Here is a 15773-nt window from a genome sequence, read left to right on the forward strand (position 1 = left end):
TGTGTGCGTATGTATGTTTTGTTTCATGTTGTGTTGTATTGTTTTTGTTTTGTTGACTAGGTTCCCTCACTAAACTGGGACGTCTTTGAGGTCAGGTGTTGTGTATTTTCCCAGTGCTTGCATAGTACTTAGTCTATGATCAGCACTCAGTGAACCACGGTCGAGTCCACAGATGTATTTGTTCGAGTAAACGACCCCTTAATGTACTCGCTCTCGGTGCTCTCCAACAGAACTGTCTATGGTGGTGGAAATGACCTATAATTCTACGTTTTCTAGTGTGGTAGTCACTAGCCATGTGTGGCTACTGAGCTCTTGGAATGCAGCTAATACATCTGAGAAAGTGAATTTTTAATTTTATTTCATTTTAATTTAATTTTCCATGGCTACATGTGGCTAGTGGCTATTGTATCGGACAATGCAGCTCTATTTACTTCAGCCATTATTTTTTTTCAATATTTGTTCATTCTCTTTATTTCCCTTTTTAGCCTTTACTCTTCTCTCCTGTTGCTATTAACAAGCTCTAATTATCTCTTTATGTAGCTGGTAAATAGACTGCTGGAGAATGCAAACAGAATACTGTAGGGTGGTGATTTCATTCATTGTTTAACTCCTTTTCCTTCTGGGTGGAACTATTTTTCCTGGGGCCTGGCAAATATTTAGCACTTATTTTGCTAACATTTATTTTGCAGAGCTAAACCAAGATTTTTATAGAATCCCAGTGGGCTAGACTTAAATTATATTCCTTGTAGCAATCTTATCATGGTGCTGTATCCTGTGTTCCACACCTGCTTGGTTTTCAAACGGACACAGCGTATCTTCCAACATTTGCAAGCTTTCAACTCAGCTTGGAACATCTCAATAAACTTCAGGGGGGCAGAGAGGAACAGGCCTTATTCTGTGGAAGCCTCAGAGTGCCTTCTAGAAAATGTCACACGCTCTCTTTCACTAGCTCCTTCGCTTACTCATGCATGTGTGCTCTGCTTCATAGCCCAGTCCTTGGCACACAGTTAGGTGCTCGGGAAATATACTGACTGTAGTTCAGTGACAACTTGAAATTCAGAACATCTCAGGTGGTTTCTGCTTTATTTGCTTGTGTATTTTGGGGTCACTCGAAAACACCCTAAGTAAACTTGAGGGGATGTCAAGAACTTGTGAGGTTCAAGTTGGCTCTTACGGGAAGCCCATATAAATGGGTTTGCTGTAAGAATGAAATATTTTCTTGGGCTTTGGCACTTACTTTGCTGTCATGGGAATGAACTTTCTGATGGTACTTACTGTTAACCAGGACATTACCACTGCACTCTACCTTTCCTTTTTTTTTTTTTTTTTTCTGTCCATCCCTAGAAATGGTGGGAAGAAAGTAAATAAAAGTAAAGCTAAAACAACAATCAAGGGAAACTTATGAACGAAGGTTTGCTGCCCCCCCAAATTATTTCAAGTTGTGATTGATTTTTATTAATGTGAAACAATCACTGTCCTCATAATGTTTATTAAGTGCTTATTGTGTGCCAAGCACTTAAAATGAACTGTTATCCGATCCTCTCACCACAGCCTGAAGAGAAGGACGCTGCTGGTCTGCACCCCCATTTTACAGATGCAGATTCCTAGGCACCAAGGTTCTCCAAAAGCAACCTCAAATCTTCTGAGTAGGAGAAAGTACGTTGGAAGTTCCCAGCTAACTTTGTATAATGTAGGGTTTCTTTTCTTTGCCAACAATGTGAATTCCCATTTTCTTTGTGGAGAAGGGGGACAGGGAAGGTTGGAAGCCTCAGAACCCACAGAATAATAAAAAGGTTTCCAAGTGAAAGCTGGAAACAATATATTCTTAACAAAACGGGCAGTTACTCTAATTGCTGCGCCCCTACTGTTCAATTCCTTTTTATGTCCTAATTCATTAAATTATGTGCACACACAGGCTTATTATTTACAGATGTATGCACTTTTAACTGGCTCATATGAAGCAGATGTTTCACAAAAGGTAACAGAGAACAAGTGATCTAAACCCTCCTTTAGTGGGTATCAAGTGGGTATTATGGCCCATTACCTGTAAGTCTTTTGCTATTATTTTGAATTGCAATGTCCAGTGTGGGGAGGAGGATTCAATTTATCTCCTGGAGGAATAAATAAAAATATAGCAACCCCATAAGCAAACATCTGCATCTCAAAATAAAAGAGGGTGTGTGCAGGTGATGGGCAGGTGGTGTTCACATGTGGGCTGGCATGGCTGTGTGAGTGAGTATTATAAGCAATTTGAGGAAAAAAGACTCATTGCAGTAGCAGAGGTGTGGTTCATTGAGCAGACCATCTTCGGAAACCAGTACTGTCATACTAACCAGCTGCAGAAAGAAATGCGTACCTCTTTTTCAAAACGAGGTGATGTGGCCTAATAAAAATAAACACGACCTGTTCACCACATTGACGCACACTTGGTGGCATATGTCAGTAGAGAGTTATTTCAATACTTCTTCAGAATATTGGGGAGCAATGATAATTGCCCCTCAAAGTCCACAGTGAGATTTATTGTTTATGAATTGTCAAGAGTTCTCTAAACAAAGAAAATTGGAAAAAAAAGATGGCTGAAATTGTGCCATTTTTACACATTGAAAGCTGGAAACAGTCACAACTGAAATATAAAATGGGACATGAAATATTAAGTGACATATCAGGTTTATTGCATATATGACCATGAGAGTGCATTTTATTTTGTCTTATGGAGCTCTAAAAAATCCATGTAATGGATTAAAGGTATTAAAACTCCCATATTCTGCCTGGCTCTAGGCCAGGGACCAAGGCATGATAAATAATCCCAATAGACAGAATATGTAGGAAGGAATTTTAAAATGTATTTATGGCAGACATATTGACCTCCTTAACTAATAAAAATGTATACATGAGGTTAGTTTTGAAGGAAATGTGTAGCCCTTACAATGCGCTATAGTGTTAGTATCTTTAAAATATTGCCCATGTCTCTGTGACATATGGCTATCATGCTCTGTCTTTACCTGAGAGTAAGGAAAAGCATGAATTTTATAGTAACATGTGCAGTCACTCTAAGACAGTATAGTTTTAATTTCCTTTATCTTAAAGCAGGAGTCAGCAAACTGAGGCCAATCTGGCCTGTAGCCTGTTTTTCTAAACAAGCTTTACTGGGATGTGCTCTGCCTGTACGTTTCCATCTTGTCTGTGGCTGCTTTCTGCCACAGTGGCAGAGCTGAGTGGCTGTGACACAGACCGTAGAGCCCACAAATCCTAAAATATTTACTCTCTGGCCCTTGCAGACCTTGCCTTAAAACATTAAAAAATCAGTAGGGCTGTTAGGAATAGAACTGAGTGCTTTGTTTCTCATTGGTCCACATCTAACCTTGCATGTGGATTCAGGAGGCCAATTCGCGATCGAGTCATTTCCTAACTGTGTGACCGTGGCCAAGTCATTTAATTCCTCTAAACTTCAGTTTCCTCATGTGAATAACAGAATAAAAAACTGATCGTGAGAATAATCCCCGCTCTTCTTCACACTTCTGTCACGAGGAAGGAAGTGGGGTAACATGAGTGAAAATGCACCTCAAGTCATCGCCACCGTGTGTGTGCTGTTCGCAGATTCTGCTGAATTAGCTGAAACTATCATTTATTTGACATTGCTTATAAGGATTTCTATGCAGATTTTATTTTTTCTTTCATTCATTTTTTCAACCAACAATTATTGAACCCTCGCTATATATCAAACACTCTTTTCAACCCTGGGCGTTTAAGGGCAAGGCAGCTGAAACCTCTGTGTGTGCTAGTAGTACAGCCTCGGGCCCCATCAAACCCTTCCTCTAGCTGGGACCTTGTTTGCTGTCTGGTATTTTTCAGTTGTCTGTTTACATGGCAGGGGTTGGTGTATTCTAACCTTCCTTATAACCCAGCATATATCCCAGGGTCTGTGCCCCGCCAGGTGCTCAATAAATATTTGTCAGCAGCTGGATGTTGTTGACTGACAATCACTGGTTTTTGCTGCCCCACCCAATGGCCCATCCAAAGGTCTGGGACTTTGAGTTTTGAACAGCTATCGCAGGCTCTCAAGAGATCACTGTGGTAAGGAGGGATTTATAGAAGCCATTTCTGAGGGTGCTAGGCAGCACGGATTGGGGATTAGCCAGGAAAACCCATGAGAGAGGGCTGTTGCAGCACTTCAGATTAATGCCTGTGGGCCTGGGAAGGAAGGGACAGGGGAGAGAGAGGAAAAGCTGACATGACTTGCTTTACTCACATTAGCTTGTAGAGAACCTCTTGGGTACATCAGGAGGGAAAATTATTTTCAAAGGGAAAATGGAAGTGAAGGTCAGCAAAGCAAGACTCGTATGAGACTAATGCACAGGAAAAAGATGGGAAGGTGGATAGCACTGGGTTTCATCGCAACAAGCGTGATATGGTCATGGTGATTCTGCTTGTGTAACACTGCAATGTGGCAGGCATCGCGTCACGTGCTTTACAGTGATGCTAGCATTTAATGCTCGCGATGCCAGTAATGGTATCATTTTATACTAGCAGAAATGGAGGCTTGGAGACGTTAAGTAACTTGCCCAAAGTCACACAGCTAGGACGTAGCAGAGATAGGATTCAAATCCAGGAAGGCTGGCTCCAGAGTTCATACGTCCAACCACATGCCTCAGACAATTTGTCTGTCAAGATGGACAAGTTCTGGGAATATCCAAAAAAATCCTGGGGCTTGCTCACAGTTGGAAGGTTGGTGAAAATTTCTTTGAATTATTTTTTTCAAGTTTTCTTTAGCAATTTTTTAAGAAATAAAACTAAAGCTCTTTTTTCATATCAAGGAATCACTGCAATGTAAAAAAAAAATCAACCAACAATGTATAGCACTATAAACTGAACAATTCTGTTATATGTAGAAACTTGAGAATCTTCAAATGGAATATCATCAAGTGCATCCTTTTGAACTGATGCATTATGCTCAGTTCCAGCAGTAATAACATTTTCCTTTAGAAGGTGCAGCAAGGATGTTCACTGTCTTTCTACTTCTAGTCACTTCTCCCACCCACCCTGGGCATCTTGGGAAGAGAGTAATTCAGCTCCTCATTCAGGGCATTCTGATTCTGTAGGCAATGGCAAAAGAGCTGTCACACAACTTTAGAATTCTGGATGTTGTTGTCATTCTTGTGCCAAATAAACTTTGGTTAAGTGATCATATGTGGCCTTTAGGTGAGGGAAGGAGAAGCAGCTTAGGGACTGGGGGACACTTAGAGTCCTCCTCCCTTTGCCCCCAGCAGAGCCCTAAAGCTGGCGACTATGAAGGCTGCATTTGGCCTGAGTTACTGCTCCTGACAGTGTTCAGTCACACACCCTTGGACCACCGCCAAAGGCCTTTGGAACCTTGGTCTTAGCTGCTGCCATTCTCCCTGCTGAGGGTTGGTTTCTCGGCAGGGAAGATGCGGGAGGGGTTTGTGGCTATGTTTGTGTATGCCTTCTAATTCCTGTGTTTGCTTCGGGGGGACTTTCCTACTTTATTACTCTGACTGGAAAGAAAAAGGGGCATTATTGCTATCTCCTTAGCTTCTTTCTTTTGAGTTTTCCAGTTTTACTTTGGTCGATATGCTGGAATAACTGTGTATAAGTGTGTTTGTCTGATTTAGACATATTCTATATACTTTAAAACTTCCTGCCAGGGACAGCTGCTTGTGAAGGAAGTCCTGGACAGTCCTAAGACAGGCTGTCATTGTCTTCTCTCAATACCAGGGGCAGACCCATTCTCTGGAACCCAAGACCATTAAAGTTCAAATCCATGCTCGTCAGTTACTAACTATATGGCCTTGAGCAAGTTGCCTAACCACTCTGTGCCTCTGGCTTCTTGCCTGTAACAAAGAAATACTGAAACTAATAGCTATCTCTTAGTGTCACTATGGGGATTGAGTGAATTAATATATTTTAAATGCTTAGAACAGAAGAAGGGGCATGACTAGCCCATAGTATATGCTCCATAAATATTAGCTATTACTATTGTTGTAATGTTATTACTTTGGAGATATTTCTGTCATTTTCTGTGGTGACAATATTAGTCATATTATTAAGATGTGGATTTACCCACATTCCCCAGATATTCTAATAATAAAGTGTTGGCTATTGTTTTTATATTTTTTGTAGTTTAAAAGTATAAACTCTGCAGTGTAGCAAGCATCATTGTCATCGCCAGTTTTCAGATTAGGAAACTGAGGATCAGGAAGGATAAGCGACTGCTAGTAAGAGGCAGAGTTAGGAACTGAGCTTATGCCTCTGCCCTGGAGGACTCTGCACTGTCCACTTCTGGAATAAATTATTTTCTTTGCTGCCCCACTCCTTAGTCCTGGTCTCCCCACCAGTGTATCCTTACCCTAGATCAGGGTTTTTCAGCCTGAGCACTATTTATAATTTGGGCCAGATAATTCTTTGTTTGTTTTTTTTTTTTCCCTTGGGAGAAGGGGGCTGTCCTGTGCATTGTAAGATATTTTATAGCATCCCTGGCCTCCAGGTACTAGATGCCAGTAGCAGCCCCCAATTATAACAGCCAAAAATGTCTCCAGATATGGTAAAATGTCCCTTGAGGGGAAAAATTGGTGCTGGTTGAGAAGCCCTGCCTTAGATTAAGGAAGGTGGAAGGGAAGTGTGTTTGCGGAGGAGGTGAAGGTGGGGGCTTGTTATTACTTTTTGAGCACTTACTGTGTGCCAGGCAAGTTGCAAATCTTGTCTCCCTTTTACCAGCAGGAATTTGGGGATTATCTGCATTTTCAGGAAGGAAACACTAGGGCACAGAGAAAACCCTATGACCATTAAATTAGTAAGTCTCAGAAGAGGGATTCCAGTGCAAGTCCACCTGGCAGCAAAGCCCATGAACTTCCCATCACCTCCTCCACACGATTTTCTGCAGGCTCGTGGCATTTTCTTTCTTTTCAGGAACGAAGAAAACCCACACAGTGAGGATTAAATTAGCTCCAAAGTTATTTTGAGGCTGTTCATACGGCACATACCTGTAAAAAACAAAACAGAAAAATTTCTTTGCAGCAAACTTGTAACTGAGTGAGCAGAGCATTATTTTGTTGAGAAAGTGGGTTTTGGCTAAATTCTAGTGTAATCAATCACACTTGAACTACTGCAGATCTGAGAGGCGTCTGCAAGGCACGTGACAAAGCATAATTTCATTGTTGTCTTCCAAGTATCTCCCCATTACTTTTCTGTAAGGCCGGTACCAACATGGTTTTCAAATATTTTTACATAAGCAAAGAATGTGTATCTGGAATTACATACATGGCAGTGCTTCTGTCTTAATCTACCCTGTATGCAGGAAATTTGACCAGATAAAAGAATGTCATTTATTAGTGCGATAATTGCTTTTTAAAAAATTATCGGAATCCTGATTAGAAGTGGAATACTCTGGTTTCTCTCTTCAGATCAAATAAATCTTTTGCTTTTTACTAAAGAAGTGGAATATGGAGCCGAGTCATTTGGTGTCCAAGATAAACTCTTCAGGGGACCTTAATATTGAGAAGCAATTAGCTTCATCTACACGTGACTCCGGAGACCTGTCCCAGCATTTGTTCACTTAATGCAGTTCCATTTCTGATGCCTCACAGTTCAGATCATTAATAAGCAGTTAGATGTGTCGGCCTGTTAAGTGATTTTAAGGAAGAATTTATTTGAACCCTGTCATAAGCTACCTTAGTGTGTCCTAGAAAATAGTGACATAAAACATTGTCTGTTTAAACCATCACACAAAACAACCTATGAGATAATTTTTGAATATGTTCCTTGAAGCAAGAAGGCATATTATAAAAATGAAATGTTGGTGTTGAACATGTCATGGTCCCTTATGAAAATATGACAGCACTTCCCATGGTAAAAGTCAATCCCAGGAATAATTTCTCCTGCTGGCCGTGAGCCCAGACAGGTGTAGCTACAACACAGAGTGATTAGTGGGTCCTGTGCCTCGCTCTCTTCCTAAGGCCCAAACTGTCTTGTCAAATTTAACCGTATCTTGACTAAAATCGGTGTTTGGAAAATGATAACCATGAATTAAAGAGTTACAAAATTCTGCAGTTCTCAAATTTGAGTAAGTAGGCCTGACCAGACAAAACCCAGTGACCTTTCTGCCTAGAAAATAAATGAAGATAGAAAATGAGAAGTTAAAAAGCCAGAGAGTTTAGTGAAATAAGAGTAATACATATTAAGTCATCTAAATCTCATTTGTAAAGGCTGAAAGCATTGTTGTGTTTTTAAATTTCCTAATTCTAAGGTGCTGAGTTCCTACTCCCTCTCCTCCCCAGGGTTTTGGGGAGGAGTAAATGAGTTAATATCTATTAAGCACTTAGCACAGCCCCTGACACATAGTAAGTGCTCAGTAAATAGTAATTACTGTTAGTTCAGGCTCTTACGGTACAACTTTGAACCCAGTGCCAACTGAAAGCCACTGCCAAAATTCCGTGGGAGAGAAAGTGGCTTCTGGTTTATGGTGAGGATAAACACACCCAGCCTGAAGATCTTAATGTATTAAGTGCTTAACAAGGTGAAGTGTTTAGTAAGGACCTGTGCAAGGGGGAAACTGACAGAGTTCCCAAGCCAAATTGACTCAGCAACTGTTTGAGATTACAGGAAGTTTAGGACAAGACATTTTTATGTTAGGATGTCTCAAACATTAATGTGCATAAAAATTACCAGGGGATTTTGTTAAAATGCCTGAGCTGAGGCCGAGATTCTGCATTTTAACAAGTTCCAAGTGATGCTGATGCTGCTGGTCTAGGACCACACTTTGAAAAGCAAGGCTTTTTCTTTAAAAACTCAAAAATCAAAGTCTTTCTCCCAACCCCTCCTTTTGTCCCCTGCCTATGTTGGGCACCTGTTGCATGTGTGGTCAGAATAGCAGGGTTTCTCATAACCCAGCTCCAGCCCTCGGCCAGGATCCCGGGTGACCCGGGCAAACACACACTTCTTCAGGGTCAGGGGCAGGTTACTGAGTCAAGACTGCCAAAGCCCCACGATGATGTTTTCCTTCACTCCCCACCCCCCTCCCTTCTTTGCCTGCCCCAAACCCGGCACTGATCTTGGAGCCGCTTAACAATAACAAACCCAGCAGCCGAGTGAGGCAAGACAATTTTAAAGCAAAGTTTTTCTTGTTTGTCAATTACTTAATTTCAGAATGAGATTCACAGATTTGCAAAACTCATGTGTGTGGAAACAAACTGCTTCTCCTGAAAGACGATTAAAAGCAGATCCCTTCTGGAAGAGGCGACATAAAAATTAAGTAAGCCACACCCCCCACCCCCAAAAAACCGCTTGGAGGCATGTAAATTACATTTAATAAAATGTCTACACGCGCACTCACAAACGCATGCGCACATGCTAGCAGCGGAGGGTCTGGTTCTAATTACTTGTACTTTAGTTGAACTTTGTCGTTTCCTTTGACTTTCTCCCTAATGTATGTGAGCTGTAGGCTTTGCAATCCTGCAGTGAATCCACAGAAAAAGAGGGAAAAAATCCAGATCGGCTCCCTTTGGTGCCAACAAAAATGAAGAACAACTGAATGTTTTGAACAAATGCAACACTTTGCTATTCTCCCTTAATTAGCTGAAATTACTCCCTCCCACGGGGGACCAGAGCTCTGGGCTCAAAATTCCCCTGGGGCCATGCAGGAAATGTCTTTTGCTTTACAACTCCTTTTTCTTTTAAGGCTCAGCTGCCCAGAGAGTGCATTAAAATACTGTCTTAATCATGGAAGGTTCTAGTAAAAAGGCTGGGCTTTCATAATACATGATGCCTGCCTGCCTCTAATCAGGCCCAACATAAAATCCTGAAATCTGTCAACATGGTTTAGCCAGCAGTAAATTAGCTCTCACAAAGAAAAAAAAGTATACTGAGCTCTCTTAAAAATGTTATCTGCTACTTAATCTAACCTTTAGAAAAATGCCAAGCATGTAAGGAATTGTGAAGGGAGCTATTGTTGGAGACTTTCTGTGTGTTTAAATGACACTCAGGTGTGTTGTAACAACAAGGACATTTATACTGTGTTTTCTCAGGTGAGTTAAATTCTTAAGTGCAGAGTCCTCCTAACAGGCAGCAACGTTAATTTTTTTTTTTTTTTTGCTTTTATTTTGGGAATGAATTCACCCCCCCAGAGTTGTGGCAGTGTTTAAGACAGCTGTGTCGGTGGGAGCGCTGGTATTCTGCTTTTGTACCATCCCAGTCAGTGGAGATTTTGTTTAGCTTTGTTTTTGTTTTGTCTGCAAACCTCTGAGTTTGAAGTCCGTTTAGAGCAGTGCTTCTCAAAATGCAGTCTATGGACTTGTGCTGGTTCCTGAACTGCCTCTTGCCTGTCCACAGTGAAAAATGTGCCGACATCGAGAGGAAAGTATTTTGAAACGTATGCAGCAATTTGACAGAGTAATTTTGTGTATGTTAAATCTAATTTTTTTTAAGTTGGAGCTCATACTTTGGCCATCTTTGTTTTTCCTTAATTCCTTTTCCATCGAGATTCATTTTTATTGAATTGTATCAATCCATGAGGAGTTGGGGGCAGGGGAGACTAAGAAATGATTCTTCCTCACTGATAGTTTGAAAACGACTTATTTAAAGCAAATTCCTGGCTCCCTACCCCCAAGAATTCTGCTGCTAGTCTGCACTTTGAGGATCACTGATTTAAGGGCAAATGAGTCCCATGACTAATTTTACAAGGAAGGTGACTCCAGCTTTGTTTTCCTTAGTGACAATCATCTGTAGGTTGTGGGAGTGGATAGATTTAAAATACGGGCGAGAAGCTCTGGACAGTGCAGGTTTGTCTTCATTTTCCTTAAGGTTCCCTGTCTCCCATCACGTGTGAGCAGCCCAGAGAAGCCGTTTCAGCTTTGCTGGTGCTGACTCTGCTCTGGGAGGGGACCCACAGAGCTGAGCATCCATCTCACCCGAGAGCAAAAGTTCCTCTGACTTGGCCATTCCCTGACGAAGCAAGGCAGCCCATCTGGTTAGCAGTTTGGATGCCACACTGGAGGCTGCTGCTTGTTGGGCCTTCAGTCACCACACAGAACTAAATAAGTCAATAAGTAAGCAAGGAAATAAATAAAAGCAGGAGACAAAAAGCAGATCCGAATTATTCCTCAAAGACTGCTTCCCCAAACTGAAATCACATCAGGATGGCTGCATTGTCGTTGCTTTATTGAATGACACAAGCCTCTTTTCCCCCTGGGAAGTCTAAAAACTGCTTTTTTGGCCTGCCTGAGATCGCTGAATGAGCTAATACAGAACACATTGTCTGCTGAGCCGGCAGAGTTTTCGAGCAAAAATTTTATCATTCCATAGACTGATTGTGCTTGCCTGGAATAAGGAACAAAATGTTTGAGGCCTCTCAAGGGCATTTGATGAATCTAACTCTAATTTAAAGGAACTAATAGATTATTGATTTAAGCAGGATGACAGTGAACAGATCAATGGCTGAGCACTCTGTATCTACCTTAAATACCAAATATGACCAGTGAAAGGGGAGCCGTGGGCTGCTCCCCTCCCTTGTTTCCCACTGTCTTTATTGGGGGGCAAGGACAAAAAGGGAAGAGGAGCTCTAATAAATTTTGCCAAAGTATGTTTTTGTTATGTTACCAGAAAGGCAAGAGATTGCATTAAGTACAAATATTTTATATTGATGCCATATCCTGGTTGTAATTCTAGAACTTGTCTTGGCATGTTTGCCTGAGGCTAGCTTTGGCGATCTGCCTGACTACATACACCACTGAAATTTTCTTTTCTACCTTGCTTTGTTCACAGTGTTATAGGCCACAGCAAGGAAATAAAAGACAATAGACTGTCCATCTTGAGGGTGATATTTTAATATATAGTCAAATATTTAATTCTTTACTACCGGGGGAAAATTCTTCCGAAGATGATTATTTTTAGTCATACATAAGACTTTTCTATTTCTATGCATGTGGGATTCATTTATTGCATTTGTAGGATTCAAACTATAAAACACAGTAGAAAGAACTAATTCATCCTTCAAAACACAGTCAGGTCACCTGTCTCAGGAGCCTCCCTTGATTTCTCCTGGGCTGAATAAGACCTGTACTTCTCTCTGTCATTATACACTATCACTGGTTCCCAAACTGCTTCAATTTGGATTCATCTAGGAATAGTTTTTAAAAACAGGGATTTTTGTTTTCTTTTCCCTGAAATTCTGGAGCAATAGGTCTGGGATACAACTTGGGCATTAGGATGTTTGAAATCTCCCCAGGTAGTTCTAATGTGCAGCCGAGTTTGGGAACCACTATTATCATATTCTAATTGTTGGTTTATTCTCTATCAGGCCAAATTTGTCAAGGATAAGGGATTATACCAGGCACTGTCTGTAGCATATGTTATAGTCACTCAGCAAAATAAATGATTGAACACATGAACAGTCTGAGAATCCATGGTGCTAATATAGGAAAGTTCATAGAATTACTGGTGAAATCACCACAGCCTTAATAAAAGTTTAGGTCTCTCACTATTGATTGTTTACGGTAGAACATTTTTATTTGTGGCGACTGTTCAGGAAAAGCCTTCTGGATTCGTTCATTTGTTATAAATGACTTTCATCTGTAGAAAAAAGCTTTTACCAACCTTTGTAGAATGTTTTGGGATTTTTTAACCTCCAATAGGCCTCACCCTCTTGGTGTGCTTTGCTCCAAGCTTTTTGGATATTAAATTACGCACAATTCTGTTTTCTTTCTTTAGGAGGATAAAATGCTGGCCTCCCTTCAGTGTGTGTATTTGAAGTGGCATATTTATGGAAATTACCACCCACTTTTGAAATTCAGGGCATAGCTCTGACAGCTGAATCTAGCCCTAACAGAATTCTATTTACAACTTTCCTAGACAAGCCAGATTAGCTGTTCTACACAAGCAAGTAGAACATGAAAACACACACACCCCACCTTGCTTCTGTGAAGAACATAATGTGAGATTGATCCTGGTGGCGATGACATGGCTCTGTCAGTTGTTGAAACACATAGGTGAAAGTAGAAGCACACAAATCCCAGCAATCCAAAGATTTGGGAGGCGTATAGAGAAAGGCTTACTTATTTATGTTGATGTTAGGAGTGTAAACTGAGACAGCCTTTCTAGAAGTCAAATATCAATGTGAATTAAAAACCAATAATATTTATAAAATAACATACCTATTGAACTAATAATTACACCTTGAGAATTTATTCTAAGGAAATAGAGATGTGCTGAAATTAGCTACGAAGATGTTCATCACAATGGAATGTTTTATGGGAAAAATATTTATTGACAAAGAAATAAATGTATGACATTCTAAGTCGAACAAAGTCCCAAAGAATACCAGTATAACTCCACTTTCATAAACAAACAGAACCAGAACATTTATATACATAGGAAAAAAGTCTGGAAAGTGATATTGGTGATTGTGTGTGTGTGTGGGGGGGGGTGTATGTGTTTGTTCTCTTCAGTTTTAACAAAGAGTGATATATTGTTTTATAATTTTAACAAGTAGTTTTTTCTTGTTAATTTGCTTTCAGTGAAGCTGATTAGCTCAGTGTGAGGAATGCTTTTGCATTTACAGCTTGATAGCTAATAAACCTTAGTGACATCTCAGATGCCAGCCCGTCTATAAAGCACTTGCCACCATTGTGCCAAGTTATTCAAAATGAGGGTTTCCTATTTGCCACAAGAAATAATGCACTCAAGATTGATGCGTTCATCCCAGATACCTCAGTTCCAAACAGTAAAGACTGTAATAGATTTATCTACTGGGACCTGCACTACTCTAATGAATTCATTCCAAGATTCTTCTGAATTATGAAAATACTATAATTATAGTTGATTCTGTTCCAAAGGGCTAATTAATTACTTTTTTGAGGAAGCAAATGAGTATAAGAGAGATATTTGATTTTTAATTTTATCATTTAACAACTTAGAAGGGGCACTTAGTGCTTGGAATGAGGAAGAAAATGGAAAAGGAAAAAGTTAGTATATTAATTCAACAAATATTTATTGATTACCTGCTATGTGCCAGGACCTCATTTAGTCCTGGAACACAGGTGTAAAGGCAGGTAAGTTTCTTAGCCTCATGAAACCTAATATTCAGAGTGTGTGTGTGGTCATGGAGGGATGGCAGCAAATGTAGAATATAAAATTGTGCACAAATAAACTTTTAAAATTTGGACACTAGTTAGGGTTTTATAGAAATACAATAAAGTAATGGGGCCGGGTGCTGTGGCTCACGCCTGTAATCCTAGCACTCTGGGAGGCTGAGGTGGGAGGATCACTCGAGGTCAGGAGTTCGGGGCCAGCCTGAACAAAAGCGAGACTCCATCTCTACTAAAAATAGAAAGAAATTATCTGTACAACTAAAAATATATAGAAAAAATTATCCGGGCATGGTGGTGTATGCCTGTAGTCCCAGCTACTTGGGAGGCTGAGGCAGGAGGATTGCTTAAGCCCAGGAGTTTGAGGTTGCTGTGAGCTAGGCTGACACCACGGCACTCTAGCCCAGGCAACAGAGCGAGACTCTGTCTCATAAATAAATGAATGAACGAATGAATGAATGTATAAAGTAATGGATACAGTGACCAGGAGTGGGAAGGGGCATTTTAATTAGAGAAATCACCCCTGAGGAGGTAACATTTAAATCTGAGATCTAAGAGATGAAAAATAATCAGATATTTGAAGGTCTGAGAATTTCCAAGGAAGGAAAAATGTTTAGTATAGTAGCCTTAAGTTGGTATGAGAGCTTGGCCCTTTCAGAAGACAGAAGAGAAGCCAATTATTTAGAACTCAATCAGTGAGGGGAATCATGGAATGCAATGATACTGCTAAGAGAGCCATGGAATGAAAAGCCTTGTGGAATATAGTGAGGAGTTTGACTTTGACCTGATTGGTGACTGTTGGAGGGCTTTAGATAGGCAAGTACAGGAGATTGATTTTAGCTTTTGAATAATTATCTCGACTGCTTGTTTGAAGAGTGGACCCTAGGCAGGAAGCATAGGCATGAACAGACCAACGAAGAGGCTATTGCAGTAGTTAAGGTGAGAGATGATGGGGCCCGCCAGCCTGGTGTGGTGGCAGGGTAGTGATATGGGATTAACTGCTGGGGTAGAGTTGACCTCCCCTGCTAAAAGTTTATCTGTAGGATAATCCAGTCAGTATAATATCTAATCTGGGCAATTATAGCACTGGAACAGCTAGAAATGTTATACTCTGAAAATTATACCATATATTGTAAAGTAATTTGGAGACAAGAAGATTCTGGAACATTATTTAACCACCTTTAATGACCTTCATCCCAATTTCCATATTTTATGAACATTTTTTGCCTGTGATAGGAGTAAGGCCAGTTCTTGCTTTGTCTTTGAACAAAACCCTGGAGAATAGGTGTGGGAGAACACTCTGGTGGTATATTTTGTGAATTCCATTTCCTATGGAATTTGGGTAGTTAGATGATGAAACAGGAATCATGTATTTTTAAATATAAAATAAACAGCGTGACTTAGAAGTGAACTGCACCACTCTATGCCATCATTAGGTGTGTAACCCACTGCTTCTCAAATATTGATTTCACATGCAGTCACCTGGGGATTTTGTCAAAATGCAGATTCTGATAACATGGGCCTGAGCTGGGGCCTGACACTATGTTGTCTAATACACTCTGAAGTAAGGCTGATGCTGATGGTCCAAGGAGCGGTCTCTCTGAGGAGCAAAGGTCTTACCAATGTTGTTGTCAATGAAGATCAGTTATGGCCACGTCATGCAAAAGGCCTAGCCATATA

At 40.5% G+C, this 15773-nt stretch overlaps 1 protein-coding gene across 4 annotated transcripts in view; it reads left to right on the forward strand.

The window, feature by feature from the left end:
- Nucleotides 1-15773, forward strand: part of RARB (retinoic acid receptor, beta) — a 370255-nt gene that overhangs the window by 219114 nt on the left and 135368 nt on the right. The gene's annotated exons all lie outside the window — the stretch shown is intronic.

Source organism: Propithecus coquereli, unplaced genomic scaffold (genome assembly GCF_000956105.1).
Source record: "Propithecus coquereli isolate 6110/MARCELLA unplaced genomic scaffold, Pcoq_1.0 Scaffold214, whole genome shotgun sequence".
Lineage (NCBI taxonomy): Eukaryota > Metazoa > Chordata > Mammalia > Primates > Indriidae > Propithecus > Propithecus coquereli.